Source organism: Dermacentor variabilis, chromosome 4 (assembly GCF_050947875.1).
Source record: "Dermacentor variabilis isolate Ectoservices chromosome 4, ASM5094787v1, whole genome shotgun sequence".
Lineage (NCBI taxonomy): Eukaryota > Metazoa > Arthropoda > Arachnida > Ixodida > Ixodidae > Dermacentor > Dermacentor variabilis.
This window is the reverse complement of record NC_134571.1, coordinates 98,659,172-98,684,165: the sequence shown is the minus strand read 5'-3', so window position 1 is coordinate 98,684,165 and position 24,994 is coordinate 98,659,172.

Genomic DNA, 24,994 nt, shown 5'->3' with positions numbered 1-24,994 from the left:
CCCATGACCGGTGCCGAGAAAGGTTGAGAAAAGCAAAAGGGGTGTGTGCGGATATGTAACCATGTAGCCAGTATAATAACGGGCGCCACCTAGCTTCTCAAGGATGCATGGAATGTGACGAAATTACATGGCACATTTTGTGCCACTGTCCGTCCTTCAACTCGCAACGACATGCTCTGCATACTAGTCTGGGCCACTTAGGTCACAGACCGTTCTCAAAAGCGTTGATCCTGGGACCTTTGCAGAAGAACTCCATACGCCATGCGCAAAACGCCGACAACGCCGCCTGTCGCCAAGGCTGCGAAGCATACACGGGCTCGGGCGAGCACTGTTCCCGTTAACGCCTATGTGCGCGTTGTCACGCTTGCGTTCTTTATCGTGACTAAAGCCTTCAGTGATGTCTTGAAGCAACTGTTGCGTACTCGGTCTGGGGGAGTACTATTACCCCTGCGGGCAGAGTATTAGCACTCTGTGGAAGAGTACTTGCACTCCCTGTGGGGAGAGTATTAGCACTCTGCGGAAGAGTACCAGCACTCCCTTGCTGTGGAGTAACAAAACTCTGTCAGAAGGAGTTGACCTACTCTCTCTCAAAGAGGGTCGATCTGCTCTCGAAAAGAGTGAAATATGGGACAAGCAGTTACTCCCTCAAAGAGAGTGCCCGGAACTCTCTTTGTTTTTAGAGTGAATCACACCAGTGATTTGAGGAGCTCACGTGACCATTTGCGACTGACGACAAAAAGGTGACTAAACGCGACCGGTGATCACGCCGCCAAGCCCGGGCGAGCGCGACCTGCAAGTCTCAATCCCGCAGATTGTCGTTCTCAGCTAGAACTATAGGGATCTACACAGTTCATGCGCACTTCACTGGTTTCGCGTTCACGCAACAGCCATAGATTTTGATTCGAGCGAAGAGGAAGACGTCGCCAGTGTGCTGATCTGCAATGCCGTGCGTGGCATAGCCTTGGCAGTGCGGAAGCTTCCGAAGAAAAAGTGACGCTAGTGTGTGCGCTCGTGCCACCGTTCCCGTGAAGTGAAATCACAAGTAAGCCGCCTCCTACTCGAACTCCGCGCGCGCGACGAGCAGTAACAGCGAGAGTAAGTTGTAATTTCTTGTTGGGATTGCGTGGAAGTCGGTCCATAATCTTTAAGCTATCTTTTGCTGCTGTTTAGTTTCCAGCGAATGCTACCGCTTACAATCTACACGTTGCTGAAACTGCTGCGCCCCAGCATCATAAGGCAAGACACCAATTACATTCCTGTAGTCTACCACGGTAGCGTGGTGTTTGTATGTAGGACGCCGGATGCAAACACACACTAACATAACTTTCGGCGCGCCGCTGATTGGTTTAGCAGTTTTGCGACCATGGTCGCCCGACTGAAAAATCGAGCAGCGAGCGACTGGCCGAGAATAGCCGCCTTTCGAGGAAAGCAATGATTTGCGATCAATTTGCTCGCGCAATTGGTATCAGTTGCCGGTGTGAATGAGCATTTTGTTTGGCGCTGAGTCGTGCTGCCCAAAGGGCTGCAGAAGACGATATTCCGAGCACCTGGCCGTAGGCATTTCTTCGCAACGACTTAGCGATGGGTATACCAAGCTGATTATTTCTAGCATACGATGAAGGCGAAGGCATTTGTAACGCACTAAGACTGTATTTGGTCCCCCCGCGATCACCCAGTGCTCTCCGTTGTTACAAAAAGCGCCGGTCACCATTCCGTCCGAGTATCACATTTCAATCGTTACTTTAAGCCCTTGGCTTGATTAAATCTTGTTTTCAGGGCCTTACCTGACTTTTTAAACAGCAGGGGTCTAGACTATATTTTTTGAGTAGGCCTGATTGCATGTTACATTTTACACATCCCTTCTCCGTCACCCATGATGCTCCTCTTTCTTCCCTTTTTTTTTCCTCTTCCCTTCTACCAACGCAGAGTGGCTCGCTAGAGGAATGCACCTCAGGCACGACCTCTCTTCATTTCGTATCACTCAACTTTTCTCACTGTCTCTCCAATCAATGAGCACTGTACCTTCAAAGAAACAGCTGCGCTTTTGTAGCGCACACCGCGCGGATGATACTTCCCTGCGGGCGGAGAGCGTCCCGCAGTTACAAGTCTGAGTCAAGCTGCAAGTGCAAGGTCACCGTCAGAGATTCTCTCTGATTAGCAATGGCAGCTGTCACAAAAAAAAGAAAAACAGGCTGCAAATGACCTGATTGTGTACGTATGTGTCTGTGGGTGTATGTGCTGCTTGTAAGATAGCTGTGTATATTATAATTATCACCTAGCGCCTGTACAAGCCTGCCAGGGGATACTGAGAAATGATGCAATATCTGAAGTCTACAGACCTCATTGACCAACTGTCGTGTTGAGGTGCGTCTACAGATAAAGCGGCAACCTCCGCGTTCTCTCTCTCCTTTACGCTTTCTTTCTTCCTTCCTTTTTATCTCTTCACCACGTTCCCCCTCTGTATACAGAAGAAAGCCGAACGTACGCCTGGTTGACCATCCTGCCTTTCTTTTCTCGGTACGCTCTATTTCTCTCAGATATTTGCCAGAAGATCCAGCTTCTCGTGGAAATTAGCATCTCTCTCTCTCTCTCTCTTCATCATTCATTTACGTTTTCACTTTTAGTGCAAAATAAACAACAGGCGACGTGGGACAAGACGCCTTCTATACGGGGAGTAAGTGAGCACGTGCGGCAGCGACAAACCCGCAACATGACCTCCATTTTGCAGCCTGCTATAGTGCCACAAGGAGACTCAGGAAATATAGAGGTACCGAAAAAAAAAAAGAGCCACTCGTTTCTTTCCCCTTTCTCCCCTCCCCCATCTCCCTTTTCCTAAATAGCCTGCGCACACTCAACCAGATCGCTCGAAGTCGAAGCTCCAGGCCGCGCGAGCTGCTGGCGGGCATATAGGCTCTCTTTCTCTCCCACTCCTTGGTCGACGGTCTCTCGACCACTTAGGCTAATTGCCTAATTTAAGCTTACTTCCACCAGCATGCTCTCCCTGGAAGTAATGTGGCGTCGTTTTCGCTTTCATAGATGGACTACTTTAGTGCGCGTCGGTGACGCTCCTTTGAAGAAACCCGCGAACTCCGCAAGCGTCGCATGTCCTTCTCCTCCTCCCCTCCTTTCTCTATAGTCGTTTGCAAAGGCCTCCCCGAAAACGGTCAGTTTGGGAAAAACTCTTGGCTAAGTAAGCAGTTTTTTCTAGGTCCATCTATCCGAGGATACAGCTCAGGTCTGGCGCAACATTGATCTCACAGTCTCGACCTACCTTTTATGCTCTTCCAATTCTCAGTATAGGAAAGGGGCCGCGGGGAATTAACGTTATACCAAAGAGACTTCCGACTTTCAGAAAACACATATATATGTTTTTTTTTATTCGCTAAGCGAGGGCCATTGGCATCCACATCTATTAAAATAGTTGCTAAAGCCGAAGGAACTCTCCATGTCGACATTATAGTAATGAAGCTTTTCCTTAAAGGACTTCCTGTTCCTATTTCATGCCCTCATTCACGCTGCAATCGCCCATTGTAAAGAGTTTTTTGTTTTTTGTTTTTTAGCTGCACCAAATATTTAGAAGTTGCCTGCGCCATATAGCCCAATTGATCTGTGCCAGATAGCCCATTGATCTATATCTCTTGATGAGACGCCCATCACTTCTACGAGAAATCAGAACGATTAATTGAATAAAGCGCATAAGTACAATAATTAACTTTTGAATTAATTACTTAGCGGCTCACATTTCAATACCTAAATTGTAGCTGGTGTGCAGGAAAGGCATATTGATTTCGAGCGAATTCTGAAGATGGCACTGATTTCGATATATGCGCCGTCAAACTTGCGGTAAATTGCACCGTTGTTCCACTTAGTTTTAAAAGAAAACGCTGCTTTATGCATTTACGCACGGAAGTAACTGGAACACCAATGCATTTCCTCGGATGCTTTGAAAATTATCTGAAGAAATCGTTCCAAATGGATATGACTTGTATATTGACTAGATAATATTGGCAGGTTTAAATTTCTGCCGTAAATTATATAATTAAGAAGGTAATTAGCGTAACTATGCTAATTATTGAAACGGACAATTTTATTTCTCAAAAAAGTAATAGCCACTTTATTGAGCAGTTTAGGTAAAGGGTTAGAATTGTGCTATCTGCCACAGCCATTCGTTTTTTTTTTTAATTTGGTGCTTTTAAAGAAAAAAAAACACCCTGTATGTGTATTAATCTTGTTCATTGGCAGTAAAAGTGTCTAATAGCCCGCCTAGGCTTTCATAAAATTTTGTCAACTCACTGCAGCGTTTATCACGTTTTCTACGTATAATTCTCATTACGTAGTAACAGGCGATCAGAAATTTAAAGCTTCGGCTGGTGCTAAAATTACCTTAAGAGCGCTAGCTCACACAAAAAACCTTGCCGGCTTTTTCACCCCCGTAATCTTCCGATATATATAACTTCCTTCACCCTAGATCGAGGAAAACTTCCTCCTCGTAATTATGAGAACTTTTTTTATTAAGTACTTCATCACTGCGCATGAGAAACTGCTGACCTTTTATATGACTTGAGCAGGACGTTCTTGCTGAGTAGTTGGTTGACTTGAGACTTGCGAGGGAAAATTATGCAGTCACCGGTGATCGGTTAAAATTGGTTCGGCGAATGTACTTATCGTGAAGAATTAAATACTCGATGTTTATAGCTGTTGCGTGGTGGATGAATCAGTTGTGCTGTTATTTCCTTCGGTTTCTCTCATATAGACATATTAGTATGCGAAAATGTTTCTAAGGAAACATAAAACATGGTTATTTGCTGGGATGTGTAATCGGTTGTGATAAGACCGCACAGAAAAGATGGTTTGATCCTGGTGCACGAAATACGTGCATTGAGCGCCTGCTGCAATGTGCAATGAGCGCACAAAGTGATCCGTAAAACTCAAAATTGTAACTTTATAACGTTTTGACGCCGCAAGGGAGTTGTGTAAATTAGGGATAAAAAGAGAAAAACTGATATTACTATTTAGAGGAAAAAATTAACTGACAAAGGATTTTATATTGCTTCTTAAATCACTGCTATGCGAACAGTTTATCACCCAGGGTTCCCAACCTTGCAGGTGTTATGCCGTAAAGCACTTTTATACATATTCTCATCTCGATTATGTTGTACGCAACAATAGTATACCGTGGCTTAGAGTGTTTCGTACATATTTCTTTGTCTGTCCTATTATTTCTTCCTCTCCGTTTTTTAGAAGTTTTCCGATAGTGCAGCACTCTCATATTGGCTACGTGATATAGTTCTGCGATTCTGGCAATGAAACAACAGGGTGCTTTATTGTTAGGATATTAAAATGGATATTAAAATGGATATAAAGGATATTAAAGCCGTTAATGCTTAAATTAACGTCTCACATTTTCGCTGTCTGAAATGCTGGATACCATTGTTCTTGGACACATCCGCATGCAGCCGAAACTGGGCACAATCTTTGATGTGCGCAGATTGTAAATAGTCCATTCTCTTTGAAACATTGGTTATAGGCGCAAACAATCAAGTAAATACAGGGAGGCTAACAAGTTAATGAAAAGTTTCCCTTCTTAGTCACATGCTCCTCAATCATCTGCTAGGAACATGGCGCTCTCACAGAAGTACTTCCGGGATGCTCGACCAGTGTTCTAATCGCCTTGGCATCAACCCATGTACCAATCGAAAGCCTATGACAACATCCCAGTTCAGTTCAACATATACTACGGTAGCGGAGGCGCACTGCCATGAACGTGTTTTCACTTCCAGCACACTCGTGTTTTTGGTCCTACTATGAACGGCACTCACTAAGTCCACTCACACGCTCGAATAGAGGCAGGTACTGGACTCCAGCTGCAAATCTTGTGGCCCATACGCGGCTGCTTTCTTTTTCCTTCTATCGTCCCTGCAACAGGCGGTACGAGAGAGAGAACATGCGAGAACAAAAACATGTTGCGTAGTCCACGATGAGCGAATAACGCTCACTCTTGGAGGGCGGCTCGTAAAGACGCCAAGTTTACCGCCCGCTGAACCTTGCTGAGATGGCGTGCGGAATGGATGATACGAAGAAAGCGCCTTGCCACAACCGCCTTAACAAGCTTTACGGCTACCGTGCGGAGCCCCGATGAGGGCAGCAAGCCCATTATCCGAGGGGGCGGCTTTTATTGGACCAAGCATAGGCCGCCGGAGAGGAGCGATTGCACGGCGAATGGCCAATGACGTGGATGGATATTGGCGAGATGCGGACAACAATAAACGGACAGCGCCTCGGTATGCGAGCTCAAATTACTAGCCTTGTTATTGCATATGGCTTGTACGAGAAAGCTATCATGGCAGAAAATGCGCTGAAACTAATCGGTAGGGATGTATTAACGCAGAAGATGTTTTCTTCCCTTAATGCGTTATTTCCTGATGCAGAAGTGTGGTGAAACGAGTAGCGTTTTCGAGATTTGATTGATTGTATTCATTGATGTCCAGTTGTTGAATGCCGTAGCCATTGAAAGTGTCCGTGTAAGTCCTCATCTAATCAAACTCGAACACATAAATGTTGTTCGGAGGCTTATTAATCCAATGCGAACAATGTGGCATGACGCCTTCCGAGGAACAGTGTAAAGGCTAACGAGTAGAGAAGAACTGTGCCTTGTGTACAAGGGCATATAGGGAAATACTGCGCCAGGGGGAAAGGCTGGTTTCACATGTAGTCCCCATACTGAAGATATTGATATAGAATATAGATCCCCTTCTCCTGCTCCGGTATTGAGTGATACTAGAGGAAGACATCACGAGCCTGATACTAACTGTTTGATTGAATGGCATAGCAGTGGTGTGGTGAAATTCGTAGGCTCGCTGTGTCCGGATAACATCTTCCTGAGACCCCTTGTAGATTACACATTGCACTTCTCAGGAAAGAAGACAGAAAAAATCGTAACAAACATAAGGCGCTGGTTACATCGCCCATATAGTACAAGCAGGTCTTGCTTTTGACGTCTTAAGGTTGCAGTTGACAAAAAAAATGCTTGCTCTCCCGTAATCGAGAGTGATTGTAAGCGTAAAACGGCTACCGGCAAAGCAGATTAGATGTAAATGATACTAGCCATAATCTTAAAATGGGTGTATTGCATGTTCTTCGCACTGGCACACCCTACCACACCCCACTGTACCACGCCATATTCTGTACTGGTCCATATGGACGCAATAGTTTCCTGTCACTGACAGAAGCTCATTGCAAATCTCGTCTCGGTCAAACAATCATCCGCAGTGCACCGGACGGTACCGGCTTGGACGCTGCCGGACGCTACCCGGCGCTGCCGGCGCGCCGGACGCGCCACGAACCTTCACGGACCGATGACATCGAAAAGAGCTCAGGCCACTCGGTCGTAGCGCCAAAAGATGACAATCAACTGTGTAGTGTCCCCTATCTGGCTTTTGAACGTCCAATATTGGAAATGACGAATAAAGCTTCAGCGTACTACTAGTTAAAGCTTGAGCGATATTGTTAGCAAACAATTGAAGAACTCCGAAGCAATACTTTTTGTAAGCTCTTTGGCAAGTAATTAGTGCATGTAATGCGGTCTTGATTGGTCGCCCGGATGATCTCGTTTTGTTCTCGCAACTTGTCCGGCTGTTCTCCTACGAGTGCCCGGACAACGGCTCTGGCTTTTCGCTCAAGATCACTTGAAGGTCGCCGACAACGGGAGCTGACATCATCTCCTGCTTCAAAAGCAACCCTTCCCCTACCGGCAAATGGGGGTAATCGAAGCTTGCGTGCACCTGACCTTCGTCACTGTTAAGTAAGCCACAGGTAGCTGTGCCGGATTGCTTCGGCCTCCCGCTCCCTCAGCTCGGAGTCTTCTCGTTGCTATCGGATTGCCTGAGCTCGGGTGACTCTAAAGGCACCTTTAGTCCGATGTTATCAGCGCGCGGGCGAGCGTCACTCGAAGCCGGGCGCGTCGGAGCGCGTTGGCTGCGTGCGGTTACGTTGGCTGCGCCAGTGCTTCGAATTATTGGTCGAACTATCGACGCTGTTGTTCTCATAAACGTGACGTGACGTGTGCGCGCGCTCACGCTACGTCGAACAGTATTTAGCCCTTAACGGCTGGATCGGCGAGCCCTTTAACGGATGAGTTCTCGCCGCTGCTCGTCGAAGGCTGCCTGTTTCTCCGGAGAACGCACAACACGTGGCCGCCCCATTCGTTTTCCGAGACTGAACTGAACGGAAACGAAGCCGGTGGCAGTGCGTGTTATGGCCTTTCCTGCCCTTTCCCTCCCCGGTGGAAGCGAAACGGTTATCATTGGTTGCGCGCGTGACGTGAGCGCTCCTATGCAGCTCGAATCATTGCAATGACTCACGCTTCGGCGCTGGCGGAGCTGTCAACTCATCAAACCGCCCTTTCCCACAGCTGCTCTGCCCTAAGGGCACCTGGGTTCTTGTGTGACCAGGGGCGGCTTGCACGAACATTTAATAACGAAAATAATAACGAATTTAGGAACGCGTTCTTCTGCGGATTAGGCGGTAATTGCCTATGGAATATTTATGAACGCGTTCTTAAATCGCTATCATTTTCGTTAATAATTGTTCGTGCAAGCTGCCACAGAGCATCACCGAAACTGGTGAGCCAATATAGCTTCGTTTGAAAAAAAAAAGGTATCTGGAATAAACGCCCCATTTGGAGTCGAAAGCGAAACTTTCGCGAAGCGCGTAAATAAATGCCGTTAGCAATTTTTTTCTTCGCTACGTCTTTTATGCAGAATGGCACTTTTTTGTCTGCCAACCAAACCGTGAGAACGCGGAAGGCCTCCCCCTTCCCTACGTGATTCACGTGACCACGGAATACGCTTTTAATCGCGCCATCTCTCAGACCAGCCGACTTTACAACTGAACTTTCTCCAGTACCGGCCTACCTTACTGCGCAAGAAGCCAACCGAGCAGACGCGCGAAAGCCCCAGAAGAAGAAAGGTTTAGAACATTCTGCTCTAATAAACGAATTATGTGAATGAAGGCGTGTACTTGTTGCACAAAGGATATTTAGGTACTTTTTGTTGTTCCACTGTTGAACATAACTATGCTAAAGCTGCAGGTACCAAGTCTGAGAAATTAAACCAGAATGGACACACACTTCAGTGGCCCATACTTAATGGCAAAATGATTGAAAATCAAGTAAATCAACGAACTCGCTAATAATGATGCGCTGCTGCATTGACAGGTTACTGTGCTTTATGGATGGCTATGAGCCACCGTTATGCTTTCAGGTTTGTTGTAGAAATTTACTATTTATTTCTTTAATATGCAGAACAGAGGTGCACTTACTCCCACTACTCTGTCCATCAACATACAGGGTTTATAAAAGCGTCTTTGGTGGTGCTTGCATTTGGAACTCACAATAAGCTTCGTATGTTTCCAGAAATATATGCAGCGAGAAACCAATGACCCACGCCAAACTTCAGGGGGTGGTTGGCCACGAACTATTACAATTTCATTTTTCAGTTTGTAGCGTACCACTTATTAGAACTAACATGAAAAGTGATTACGACCCCGAACTGTAATCATGCCTCGGGAAGAGATTAGGGGACAGGAGCCACTAAAGTTACCGGCTATCAGAAAAATAAAGCAGAGCTTAGCATAGAAAATTTACGAGGTTGCGACGTAATGCACAGCTCGAATACCCTAAAGACGCGAGGGAAAGAAAAGGAACGGTGGTTAACTAGACTTTGTCTAGCTTGCCCTTCGGGACATGCGGAGGCTGGTGGGGGACTCAGCGAGATGGAAAAGACAGTTCAGATTAATCACGCGCACTAGACAAGGTGCAGTGTTGCGACAGCCGGGAACTCAAGTCTGTCGCCATCGCGTACTGGAGAAGATCTCATCTGGCTTTCCGGCTGACGAGCTGCGAGGCCAGGTTCCCAGTACTTTGCTTCGGTAAAATGCTGATCGTCCAGTCTACTAAAGCCACACTGGAGATACTGGCGTGCATTCGTCGAAGCGGGAACTATAGCAGAGGAGATTGTAAGTAATCTCTTCACATCTCCGCTGAGCGCACGCGGGTGAGTCGGTCATTTCCATGCGATGGCTGCATGAGTTAGCGAAGACAACTTCAGCCCAAAGCGGAGAGAGCAGGTCTGCGGCATATTCAGAGATATGGAAGCAACTGCTCTTTTAATAATGAATCGAGGCTATGTAAACAACGGTTCGAGTTCTGCAGAGCATTCCAATGATTCTAGTTGATATTACGCGCTACATGGTGAAGCTCTGTTGCTACGTCCGCTCTCGATAATTGTTCAAGGAATGCCGGCGTACAGCAAGGACACATCGGGCAATGCAATCGACACGGTGGTTACAAACTATACCGTAATATCCTGTTTATTCAAATAATATGGTGCCATTAAATGTTCAACTTTCAAAAATTTTAGGTCTCTCCACTCTTCCATGAATCTGCTTTCATCACATTCGCAAAAATTCCGGCATTCCTTTCTTACCAACAGGAAGTCCATTGCTGAACTCTTATATCTCTAATGCATCCTGTATCTAAGAATGTTGTCCCGCATGAATAGCGGTTTCCGAGGTTTCAACAATCACACCGGGTGTGCTGGCTGTGTCAATATAGCGGACAAAAAGGAGTGCTTGCAAAGTGGCGTTCGCGTACACAGATTTTCACACGCATCACTAAAGCGACGATGAGAATGACTACAGCATATATATATATATATATATATATATATATATATATATATATATATATATATATATATATATATATATATATATATATATATATATATATATATATATATAATAAGAAGCAAACGAACAAGCACACAAAGTACGACACAGGGGAATTGTTTCTACTTACTAATTGAATTCAATTAATGATCAATTAATGACAATGAAATACGATGAAAAAACTTGCCGCAGGTTGGGAACGATCCCGCATCTTCGCATTACGCCTGCGATGCTCTGACCAATTTAGCTACCGCGACACCGTTCTCCCTACCCACTTCTTTAGTATTTATGTTTTACTATTAGAAATAACCTTGGGAGTGTAAGCCAGCGCCTCCACTCACGAACCTTGGCGGCGGATGTGGAATATTCTTTCTGCCGCACGCGTCACGAGTACGTGATCTTTTTGGGTGAAGGCCACTGGTCAGTAAACCCACACGTGTTACCTGAAGGCATCAATGTTGCGAGATCCGAGGTCCTTGTTATGTAATGAACGAGAAAAGAGTGTGTTACCCGAGGGGCCCGATTTTTATTAATCATATCTTAATAAGTCATCATAGTTTCCCTTATGTTGTCCTTGGTGTCTTTGTTTGGTGTCATACCACAGAGCACGGTATCTATAAATCGCTCGAATCTCGCATTAGCGTTGCATAAGCCAAAGGGCATAACGTTGAACTCAAAGAGACCGTGAGTTGCTACAATGGCTGTCTTCTCCTTCTCTGACGGGTGCATTGGAATTTGCCAATACCCTGACCGTAAATCAATAGAAGAGAAATTCGACGCGGAGTGAAGGCAGTAGATGGCACGCTCTCTTCTTCGTAGAGGGTACACGTCTTTCTTTGTGACGGCGTTTCGGTGGTGATAGTCCACACAGAATCTCTTTGAGTTGTCTTTTTTCTTGACTAGGATCACAGGAGCAGCCAAGGGGCTACATGATTCCTGGATCAATCGTTTTCGTAACATTTCTTCGACCTGTTGGGTGATGACTTTTTTCCCTGAAAGTGAAACACGATAAGGCTTCTGACGAATCGGCGTCGCTTGCCCTGTGTGGATGTGGTGCTGCATACGAGACGCTAGTAGTGTATGGGACTCTCATTGGTTTTGAGCAAAATCAAACACTGTGGCGTAGCAAGCGAGCACTCCTTGAAGCAGACACTGCTCATGAGAGTGACGGTAAGGGCTTGTTGGTCGGTCATCACTAAAAGGTATCTGTATAGCGCAGCCAAAGGAGGACACAAAAAGAAACGAGAACGAAGACAAGCGCTTGTCTTCGTCTTATCTTTTCATGTCCTTGTTTTTTTTTGCGCTATACAGAAACCTTGCACTGCTCATGAGAAGACAGCGACTTGTTAATCGTGCGCTTAAAGTCAGCAGAACTATCACGGCTTCAATCGGGTTTGGATTTCTTTCAAGCAATTTACATTTCGACCGTTCTGACGCTGACAATGGCTTGTTCGTCATTGCTTGCCAGTTTAAGTCCTAGCAGCAAAGTTGTGGATTTGGTTGAAATGTTCATTACCCACAAATGAGTACAACCATCATTGGTGACAACCAAGAAGCCAAGGACTATCACATTTTTCTTGAGCACGTTGGCTCAAGAATTGGGTTCGGCTAAACCAAAGCAGGAATTCGCACGAGGGCAAGAGGTGTTGACAGGTACAAACACTGCAGTCTGAGGGAGGAAGCACATCTCTTGCGACACGGAGAGAACGTCCGTCGTATCACTGGTGCTATCTGTAATTGAAGTACGCGCGTCGCGGCGAAAAGAAATCGCGCCAGTGCCACAATGCAAAGTTGCCCCCACTCACGTGAGAAATTACTTCCTAAAATAATGTCATGCGTTGCGCGTGCAAGCACAGTAAGTTCACTCCGAAGTGTCTGGTCCCCTATCGTACTGAAATAGAACAAACCCCAAGTGGGCGTAACATTTTCCCGCCAACTCCGCGAAAGATAGAGTTCCGATCCGAAGAAAACATAGCTTTTTGTCCAAGATGATTTTTGAAAGACAGGCTCATAACAGAAACTGCAGCCCCAGTATCAATTAAAGCAAAAGCACTCACATCGTCAACTGAAACACACATTTTGTTTTTAAACATTATTGCACAAGGAGAGCCTCTTGATGAAGATGAGTATATTGCGGTCTCACCCCCGTCGGTCGCTCCAACTAGTTCCCAGCGGCGGCGGTGACAATGAGTGAGGACGAGGTGACGGAGAGCGCCCTTGTCGTGACGGTGGTGGTGTGAGGCTGCACTCGGAAACGGGGGAGTCATTGCGGTTCGCGCGTCCCTGCTGCAGCCGTCGGAAGGAACTCGAATACGGCCAGGGCTTGTCAGCAGGCCCACGCGTTGTATAGGCATTAAACCGTGGGGGCACACTGCTCCCGGCGGTGGCAATACCTAGCATTGTGCCCGGGCGCACCACAGCTGTAGCAATTGAGGGAGTCGCGCCTTGTCACGGGTGACATCAGTGACATGGGTGTCACGGGTAAAAACGAACTCGCAGGGTGGTTGTAGGAGGGAGGACCCCACGGAAAAAAATCGTTGTGGTGAATCTCGCCGGCGTCCCAGACTGGTCGTTTGCCGTCGCAAGTTGCTGCTTTCGGGACGATCATCAAAGGCCTTTCGAAGCTCTCGGTAACTCTGTCGTGCCGAGATGGCTGGTAGCACATGAGAGCAATTGTCAAAAACACACAGATGGCAGACATGAGCGTCATCAACAAATTTAAGGCGTTCCAGTTCTTCTATAACCATTTGCCGGACCACCGAGGAGATGTCGTAAAAGGCTGGGACGGACACACTTGCAATAGTGGTGACATTGTCCGAACTTTCGTCCAATCCTTCTCATTTTCGGTGCTTCGAACGCCCGGCAGTGTTTCTTCGTATCAGAGGGAGTACTAACGTCTTAATTAGTTATGAGAAAATTGTGAACATGTTCAGCGATTCCTTTAACCAGATGTCCTACTTTGCCTTCGTTTGTTACGGTTGCCCTGACGATTCTACATAGTTTCAAAACAGGCTCTGTGTACGTTGCACAAAATTTCGCAAGATAACTGAGCTTCTCGGGAAAGCGTCTGCTCAGGCTTTTTTCTCAGAGATCGGCCCCCAAAGCACTTTGTGGATTCTTCTACAGATTTATGCCAGCTTGTCAGCACGTTTTCGTGGCTTTCAAATCATAGGGGCGCGGTTCCAGCGAAAAGAAAATACACCTTATCGAGCTGCTTCACAGTTCTCCACAGTGTGCGGCGACTCACTCTTTTGTGGTGTTTCAGCAATTCGTGGACGTCTTGGTTTGCCTTCCACGAAAAGGTGGGTGGCGCTGGCAGTGGTGTCCCGTAGGCAGCCTGCCCTGCGTCTGGTTCGCCGCCGGTTGGGTCGTCATCGCCTTCTCCGGAATCCGCCATCTCCGCGGCTTGTAGTTGTAAACCGGCCAAGCGTCTACTTCATCGGACAGTCGGTAGAGCTTGGTCATCCAGGACCGTCCAGGATTTACCCCGCACTTCCAGCAAAGATACTACGAAAGATTTGTATTTACAAAGGGAAACGAGGGCCAGCAGCGAACCACAGGCGGAGCAGATATCAGCTAACGCGTGCACACTCTACTTCTTCTTTCTCTGCCTCAGTCACGAAGCTCCATATTATATATATATATATATATATATATATATATATATATATATATATATATATATATATATATGGAACTCAAATTTTTGCATCTCTCGGCAAACGGAATTGCTAGCGATGTTGAGATCCTCAAGGAAGCGCAATTGGCGCAGCAAGCCACATTTTCTTCTGTTTGGTTCAGAACGAAACAGAGTCTGGAATAAACTTGTCCGTTTTCTACGGATAAAGGTTTCCTTAAAGGTGGTTGCAAGGGCTCAGGCAAGAAATAATTAATACATTTTATTGCACGGTATCTGCAGTCACCTACTCTGTAATTTGGACAAGCATGATTATCGGGGATTTACTTCCTATTGCTTAACTTTCTTGGAAAAAAACAATAAGCGGTTGTATGGTACACAATGCTGCATCCCTGCCCATCTTTCTCAATAAACCAAACTCCTGGTAAATGGATCATATTCTTTTCCAGACGCCTGAGGTTCACTTTAACGAGGTTCTATTTAAAAGTAAATTCGCATTAATCGCGAAAGAAAAAAAAGAAAAGAACAACAACAGCGAAGCAACAACACCTTCGGCAGTGGGTGAACTCGTGCCAACTCGACGTGAGCGGCGAGGAGACAGGGCAAACTGGAGAAAGATGAAGCACGCAGGCTTCTGCGCAGGCTAACAACGATCGCAACGGACGCCCGGCAATAACGTCCTCCCCCTCTTCTGTCGTTGCCAATCGACGCTCAATCAATATCTAGACGCGCCGTGGCTGGAACCCTCATCGCGGAAACCGGGTGATCACGTGTCCTTCTTCACCAGCGAATCCTTCATTCGCTCTTGAAATCATTATCCCTTACGGTAGCCGCTCAGCCGCAAAACGCAGCCGATAAGTTATTAGGAGGGGCGATAATTATCTCAGCACGCAAAGTCAAGACTGAATGCATTTCAGAACAAAAAAAAAATTTAGATATAGAATCATTCGCTTTTCAAAGTGCTTGCTACTTTATGCAGTGATGCATTTTTTTTCCAAATAAACAGCAAGAGTTTGTTTCTGTCATGTGCGAGGTCGTACGGATATCTTGTGCAGCATTACGACAACTTACTGTTAAGTTGTGTTTTTTTGTTGTTGTTGTTCACTCTGACTACAGTAGCTGCTAAAAATTTTGCACATAAATGCGGCCTCCGCAGCCATGATTCGAACCCGCGCCTCAGGGTTTCGCAGCGCAACGCCATAGCCATTACTCCACCACGGTGGGTATCTTGTTCGCGTTTACTCTTGTTCACCTGCCGTTGTCCGTGTTATCTGTTCCTGCCATTGTCCTTTCCGTTATGTGTTTAGTGCTGTTCCTTTGCATCTATTATTCTACCTGCTATTCTTGCACATTTATTTCTGTTTACTACGACCCCGCCCCCCTCGTCTCCCTCCTACCCAACTGTAATGCAAAAGTGACGCTTTGGGTAGGTATGTAAATAAATGCATAAACAAATAAATACGTAAGTAAACGTTTAATAATATAGTTTTAATTTAATATTTTTTTAATATTGAATATTTTTTGTCAACCTGCACTAATTTTTTCGTAGACAAAAGCAAATAAGTCAAATGTACAAATTAATAAATAACGTCATTTCGCTCATTAGCTTTTCGCATATTTCGATCTCATGGCAATTTTTTTGTTAAAGCTACTTTTCTTTACGTAAATAATGGTCATATGCAGCCGAGCCTAATGGCGGACTTCAAAGGGAGGTCCCCATGCAACTTGTACTCAAATGAGCTGCACCCGTCAGCAGTGGTGATAATTTTACTTGGACAACTGTTATGAGTTCAATAGTAGGCTTTCTTGGTGTGCAACTAGGTTTAGTTACTTTTAGAAAAGAAATTTATGGTCAACTTCTCTGAATTTTTTACCAGTTTCTATAATAACTGCCACACACTAAACATACTTGACATTTTTTTTTCAATTTGCTACATGGAGAAGTATCTATAGGATTAACATAGCTAAAATATTTGATGTAAATTGCCGATTATTTTTTGAAGTACGTGTGTTTATCATGTGCATGCGTGCATGCGCGCACGCTGACTGTGAACAGCCAACGTTCCATGCCATCTTCAAGCAATACCAAACTACGTAACATAACAGTTCTACCAACTTCCTTTAGCTTACACTGTCGGCTAAACAAAACAGTTGACCTAGCGTATTATTTGTTTCTTTCAAAAAGTTCAAACTAGGGTATACACTTCCTAGGTGCGTAAAACTATGAGAAAGCTGCAGGAAATGATTACACGAAAAATAGACATATTTTCGATTAAAACAATATGCTCAAAAAACGCTCAACAGCTTCAACTGCCACATTCCACGCCAATATGGCTTGCACAACTTATTTTAATGCTTTATGACACTGCGATATGGATATAGACGAACCCGATCAATCAATCACTGTCCCCTTTCTCGAAGCGGTAGAATATTATATATGTATTGCGAACGAATTCAGAGCCACGATGGGATTGAAATCCAAGTTTACACTGGTTTATCAAAACAAGTCGCATTGTCAGTTGCGGTTCCGAGTCTCGCCTTAGAAATTGTGACAGTTTTGATCCTCGAAGTCCCATCATCTATGTCTTGATGCCAAACAGACGTGCTAAGGAAAGTGTTTCCTCGCCGCGGAGATGCTTTTGGGCGACAAAAAATACTGCAGCGTTTTCGTCTATTGATTTGCGGGCATTGTTTAAGAAGACAGCCGCGTGAGCCTTATTTTCTTTTCTCGTTTTCTAAAGCTCGTGCAGTGAATCAACTGCAGGCACCTGGGGCGTTAATTTTCGCACATATTCAGCGTCCACGCTTTTTTATTCGCTCTGCGGTTCTGTCCAGACTGGCCTCGAAATTGTCCTTTTTGTCGTTCCTTTTTCATCTTTCGAATCACTGCACGAAGATATATGACCTTACTTCTAACTACCATGCTGCAGGCTTTGTGCGAGTGCGCCTTATTTCTCTAATTAGACAGAGAGGTGCTGGCTATGGGCCTAATGTTGCGATGTCTTTTTTTCTTTGGCAATGTCAGAAGCTCCTCTGTCAACTCAATAACAATATCGTAAGCGAGCCGAACTTGCATTGTGTTATCTCTCGCCTAGCGGCTTCCCAGTGCTCTGTAATTAAAAATTTGGTGCAGAACAAGTGCACTGAACAGTCGTGCGAACAGTGAGCACCATTATAACTCTTGAGTGCCCAAAAGAACGGTAATAAACGACATCGTCGGGGTGGTGGAACCGGATGAAACAAGATGAACGGTGGACGTCGTACACTCGAACAAGGAAAGGCACTTTCCGCTGAGATTAGTGGTTAACGTAGTAAACAACATTGCTATAGAGTGATGGTTGAGCGCACGCTTTCAAACGGGATAACTTCTCTGCCTAAAAACTGACCATTTAATCCACCACGCCGGCACGGCATTCATGAAGTACGGGCGCAACGAGCAAGAAATGGAGAAGTAATCGTTACCATGGGCGCCTCGGGGAGGGGACACTCAGTGCCGGCACTGAGAAGTGAAAGCAAGGAATAGCAACCGACGGGCATGAAGCGAAACAAGAGAGCACTAGCAAAGAATAGCAACAAAATGGAGGTTGGAAAAGAGGGTGAAGCGAAAACTGGGAATCTTTCTAGATACCTTTTGTGCAGATGACCGCGAATCATATATGTAGCTTATACTGCACTACATGATATGAATATTTCTGCATGTAGCATTGCACTACCCTACCGTTGTTACTACCTATGTTAAACGTTATGCGTTGTCCGAAGGGTACATAGATCCCGCTTCCACATTATCGAACGTCCGGGCTCGAAAGCGGGAAATACATCCCCAGTAGGCGGGCACCGCAGTACGACTGTTTCAGAATGGGCTCGAAGTTCGTTCTAGCTGATGCTCAAAGCGAAGCGGCGATTTCGCTATAGATATACACGGCATTGGATGCGGAGTGGATCTGGAAGCGACGTTTCTTACAGCACCCGGGGCGAGTTCGAACTCTCTCGGTTGCTTGAGCGCGCTCGAGAGGCAGCCAGCGCATCTAAATCGACATCAGCCGAGATGAAAACGCGATCTCGTTTTGGCAATTGTTGCTCTGTGTCTGCGCCTTTCTTGGCTTTCATTCATGCATCAAGAAGTTACATCGAGCACTAATCGCTATACGCATGCGCTTGCTCGTGCTGGAAGATCACATTATTAACAAAAAAAAAAGAGTTGCAGGGAAGTTCTAGAATGTTGTTATATTTTCCGGCGGCTGTACTTAGCGTTGATAGTTATACAATTTTTATAGCAATAGAATTTTTAAGACTTCTTACTATCGTGCACAGCGGCAGGCTGGACACATGCTGTTCCAGTCAACGTACGGAACGCCTTGCTCTATTACTTTGGCGCTTTGGCGCGTCAGCAGCGTTTGTCAATCCATCTTTCAATCTGGACCCTCTTTTCGCTGAGCAATAGTCGGTCGATTACTGGGGCTACTTCCTAAGCCTACGCTAAAGCGTGCAGGAGCCCATAGCCCGAAAGGAAGTTCTACATGTGAAATAGGAACGATAGTGAGGAAGCATCGGAGACTGAAATGAAAGGGAGAGGCGAGAATGTATAGGAATTGGAAGGCTGCAGCTAACGGCGAGAAAACCAGCGGGTCGTAATGTCACTATGGGCACCCGTCCCAGCCGTTATCGCGTTCTGCCAGGCACCGTTGCGAACGGACCGAGCAGCTAGCTTGGCGGCAGGCTTCGGTTCCTCTCGTTGCAGCCACTTTTATATTTACTACCAGTGTAAACCGTTCCTGACGAATACTAATAATGAAAGCAAAACGGGCCAAGGGAAACTTGTAGGGACAAACGCAAAGTGGGGCAGACGTAACTGAAAATTTCGTACTACCAGAACCCTCAACGGTCTTGTTGAAAATCCAGTTTCACATTTCTGTTTCTGGCCGCATCCACTCGTACATGACGCGCTGCTACTTTTAAAGCGGACAAAAGAAGGAAAAAAGGAAAGTAGCAAGGGCGTATATAGCTTGGGGCATTCCCATGAGGACGACGTCAGTTTTCGGGGCCTCTTCTTTTTCATTCTTTCTCTTTTTTTACGTAAGCCTCTAGGGGGGCGTACGATGGTCGCTGAGAACAACGCGGTGCGATTTCGCGGTTCGCTACACAGCGCTACAGTGAGCACGCACGTGTGCATTCAGTTCTTCCGATGCTGCGGCACGATGAGAAAGCGCTATTTCGAGAAAAAAAAAACTACCGGAACCGAAAAGGGATATTAGGAACAAAGCAAGGGCTTCGCGCCGTGCCAAGAATGTTCTTATGCACTATTGCTCTTTTTTTGTTTGTTTTTGAACGGTGAAAAGGAGCAGCGTTAAGTTTAAATAGTAAGGTCCCTGGAAGGACAAACATCGATATTGTGTTTGTGGCTGGTGTACGGCACACATTTATCAGTGACCTACGTCTATTATGGCACTAGAGGGCGCACAAGCGTGATGGATCTTGTATTCTGCTTACCCTCTAGTTCAAGCCGGCATCCCTCGTTATTTGTGCTGAGAGGCGTAGGTAGGTATAGCAACCTCTGAGAAATGTCAGTTCGACTTTTCTGATGCAACAGTCATGCACGCGTGGCCATAATGCCTCAACGCAGTGCTAACAGAAAAATCTAGACGGCGAATTTTTTTAAACGTGGATAGGGAACATATGTTATAATTATGGTTCGTGTCAGTCGCATAGCGACACTGCATAGAGGGCCACTTCATCTTCCAAAGGCAGGGCACAAGTTTCACTCGTAAAATACCAACAAAAGTGGTTGAGAGAACCGGCCAATTTAAAGATTTGTTAACCTCTGATGGTCACGGGAGCGATTTCAGTATCTTCATTCTGGGAGAGGGACAGTGAAGCACAGGGAAGGCAGGAATGCTAAACAGGTAATAACTGGTTTGGTACCCTGCACGATAACAAAGGAACTCAAAGCGATAAGAAGGGAGAAAGTATAAAAATTAATTCGGCGTCACACTTCGCTATCACAGGCTACCTCGCCGGCCCGCAGATCACTAGAAGCGAATTACTGCTCTGACTGCCTTTAGCGCATACGTCCGTTGTGACCACTGTCCAAACATATTTCGCTTTCACAGTAGCTGCAGCTGTGCAATGTCTCTAACACTGTACACACCAGCTGCCTCTATTTATATGACGGTCTCTATTCCACGGAGGTCTGGAGTGCGAAATAAAACGGTTTTCGAGTAATACTATCGCGGTTAACTCTGCAAGTTGCTTTCAGGGCGGTGCAGAAAAATTGTAATTTCTAATTGTCCTTGTGAGGTTTTGTAATCAAGTGTTTGTTTGGTGTTTGTCTACTGGAAAATACGGTCAAAAACACGTCAGTGGGCTTCAGTAAATCTTACGCGGGCAGATGGTGTTTTGGAAGATGATTAACGTAGCTTATCTAGAAGGTCATAATAATAAAAAAAATTATGGAGTTTTACGCGCCAAAAGCACGATCCGATTATAGCGCACACCGTAGTGGGGGTCTCTTGAATAATTAGGACCACCTGGGATTATTTAACGTGCAGCTTAATCTAAGTACAAGGGGGTTTGCACATTTCACCCACATCGAAAGGCAACCGCCGGGACCGGGCTTTGATCCCGCGACCTCGTGCTTAGCAGCCAAGCAGCATAGCCACAAAAGAACCACCGCGGATAAGGTCATAATTAGTCATTCCTGCTTTTCTACAATACACTAGACAATGATAACCAAGACGGAGTCACTGTGCGGTGGCGATCATTGTAACTGTACAACGCAAACAAAATTTATTCACTTGCCGAGAAGGACTCTCTGGAAGTCTATGAAAAAACAAAAAAATCATGTCCCTAGTCTAAACGTGCCAGTCACTGCTTCTTTAAATGATGCACGGCATATATAGGCTTGACTGTACATGCTGTGGAGTGCTTAAGGTAATCATAACTAGATACAATTCGGTAGTAAAAGCACTTTATATGTCTTTATATATCTTTATACGGAATGACCTACCCCATTCACTTAATCTAACGTCATCTTTGAATGTATTGAAGCGTGAGCTAAGATGTTTTATTTCTTTTTGTAAATAGTTTCATGTCCTATAACATGTTCTCTGTATAATTATGCTTTTTGATATATGTACATTTTTGTTTGTTTTCTCTTACCAATGTATTGCATTACGCGCATTCATTTGTTTTCCTTGTACTCTTTTTTTTATTCTTTGCTCCTTTAACCCAAGTTTTACACATCTTTTTTATTTCTTTTTAGAACCGAGGGTCCCGTTGCAGTCACTGACTTTGGCACCCTCGTCTGCATACTATTTGTTATTTACTCACAGTTTTTGAATGAAGAATAAACTGAAACTGAAAAGATACAGCATCAAAAATATTGTCGTCCGTCAAAGTTCTACTGTAAGTATTCTCACCACCAAAGCCGAGTGCAGGCTCTAGAAAATTGGACGAATAGTTCTGGATTCCGGAAGTGAACTGAATTTTTTTTCGCCAGCGAAACAGTCGAACTGACGACAGTTATCTATATTCTCGTTCATAACTCTTGTAATTATCTTACGCATTGTATAACATAGTGATGCGCACGAGGGCGGTTGACCATCCGCCTGTAAGACACGCATTTACGCGTGGTTACTGATGTGAAAGTGTGAAATCTGGCGCTATAAGTAAAGCTATTCCAAACTTTTCTATCACAATTCTGCAATCAGCACTACGCGATTGGTCAAAAACTTTTTTCGACCACCCCCACTTCACACATGCTGTGGCGCTGCTTGGCGTTGGCCGGTGATGGTTCTCGAGGTGAACAGTGGTGGCAGCGAATGCTGCACAGTGAAGTGCTAGCGGACCAACTCAGGGCTGTCCAGAGGGCCCGTGTGATGGCAGAGGGGCTCGGCCTCTCTGTACCGACGTGGGAGCGGCCCGCATCAGTCCCAGACTGATCCCTCAGGACCTCAATAAAGTTCTTCATACCATACCATACCCCCACTTCACTTGCCTATCACGCGACGTCACGAAAATTGGGATAGCTCCCCATCCGATATCACGTGTACACAGTGATTATGCATGATTTAACCGAACAAAAGAAAAATAGTTATTTCTGATACGACGCCTTTTCGCCATTAGCCCTAGGCTATTGGCCAAAAGTTTTCGGGCTGCACCCACTTCACCTACCTATCACGCGACTTCACAAAACAGCAAAAACCCACCGCGTCAAAGTGATGTGTACGCGTTAAATGGATTCAAATGACGAACAAAACTGTAATTTTTTCTGAACAGCCGCAGGCTGCCTCGTTTCGAAAGGAATATAAGATGGCTGCCGCAGAATGCTCAGGCACTGGCTGCTCGCACTGCCGGAAAGCATGGGTTTATTTGCGCATAATAAAACTTGTTGCGTGGCCTTGTAACGTTTTCGAGCACTTTCGGCCCGTTTACGATCTCCTTCTGCCAACTCTTCTTTGCTGAGGATCCGTTTTAACGTCAGTCTTAACATTCCGTTGCATGCCGCCGCGATTTTTGACCAGCCACCGCAAGCTAAGTAAGGGAAAGCGGACTAATCGCAAGCGCCGGTGCCGCCGTCTTCATCCGATTATCTATTTTCAGTGCGCTTGCTCGGCCCCATCGACATCCTCTCCACTTGAGCGTGCTCCTCGGCTCCTGGCAGCCAATTACAAACGAAAAACCGCTCAATGCAGGCAATGTTATTCGTTTTCAAACCAAAGTGACCTCCTGTAAACTGACAGAGCGTTTGATTGGTCTGTTCAGACAACCCTGCGGATGACAGTCTGATGCTTGCGTCGGCGGTTACGCCAATTTGACATCAGGAAATTGGAATAAAAACATATCGGAATAGTTTTACGATGTAGGGCCCATGGCCCAATGTGCGGAAAATCCGGGGACTGCAGCAGCGAAACAGCACGTATATTCCCTTTGGCTTTGACACGACGTCACGAGCTCGCCTCGACGGAGTAGAGCGGGCGAATCGGTACACCTGCTGCAGTGATCGCGCGCCAGGTGTCGCATGAGGGGAGAGGCCATCGCCGCGACGCCACGCCAGCTCGCCTCGACGGAGCATATACGGCAACGCGACGACGCGAGACGAGGCCAGTTGTCGTAGACGAGGCAGTCGCGCGACGCGCGTGTGCGGGTGCCGCCGTCTCGATCTCGGAAGCCGGCGCGCGGTCCGCATCTCTCTCTCTCTCTCTCTCTCTCTCTCTCTCTCTCTCTCCCACTGGGCTTAGCTGATACGCGCACCTGCAGGCCTTCGTGGCAGCTGCTGCTTCCTCATTCTCTCCTCGCGCAAGACATCGGCGGCTTCTGGCATCCTTGATTTCTCAGCAGTATCGTCCAAATGATTCCGGTCTACAGGCAAGATGCTAACGTAAAAACTGTACGAAATAAAGAAAAGAATCCGGATCAATTTCGCCGCAAAACTCGATAGTTAACATGCCTGCAGCAAGACCTGAAAACATTACTCGCTGAGCGAGGCTCGAAGGACCGCTGAGCGCCGTTCAATTGGACATTAATGCTTTCGCATTCACAACTCATAACAAGTGCTCAGGTGGCCTGAGATCTTTCTTCTATTATTCTCGAAAGTTTAACTTCGGAAAAACCGTTGTCGATGCTAAACACCATAGGATACGGACTGCAACTCTTTCGGAGAGTGAATGCGCTTCTTCAAGGCGTTAAACAGGTTTTAGCGCTCTATATCTTTAGGTTTCGTCTTCACGTCACGATAAACGCGGCGGCCACTCGAAAAGGAAGATGCGTGGAATGCGTACGGAGCACGCGAGAATGCTTGAGATAAACAGTATTTTCAAGCCGCTCAAGCAAAAGGGTATATGACTTGCCGGGTGCCGACAGCTGGCTCGGCAACTCATTTCAAATGGCCAGCGTCATGCGGAACTACTGCCCTCTATCGAATCAGAGAGGAATCTCTCTTTTCCGCCTCAGCAAAGGGAGAGCGCGAATATTGAAGTTATCAAGCATTACCTAACAGTAGGAGACTTACTCGGTAGTGTTGCTGTACGGAGATAAGTAAGTTAGAGCGGAAAAAATTTTCCTCTAGATATTTGTTCCATTGTGATCACAATAATAAATATTTTCAGGGATGCCGACAGCAGGTTCGAAATGAAATCGATTTTCTGACTGATGTCAACACTGCAGCACATGCGGGTTAAGAACTATTAGCTGGCTTACGGAAATAAGTAAATCATCAAATCAAAAAAAAAAAACAAGATTTGATTACTGCGGTCAAAGCTCATCAGAAATGAAGATTTTTGTAGAAATATATATGTTATACCGCAGTGCAAAATTGATATGAAACTAGCCATATGACTCCCTCGTTAAACAATGAGTCGCTGTGCACACCATGCAGTACCAGTTCATTAATAAAAAATGTGTATGGCAATGTCTTCATCATCATGCATCACAACCGTTGCACTTAATTTTCAGCCTTGCTAACCCGCCCAAGCACAACTGCACTTCTGCCTAACTGGGCAGCCATTACTTAGTAATTGAACATTAAATGGACGGGCATACACATAGATTTAAAGCTCGCATAAGCCATACTGATTGTGTTGTAGTGTAAGTAGCCCTGAAGAAGGAGGAGTTTATAGTAATTCTGGAGCATGC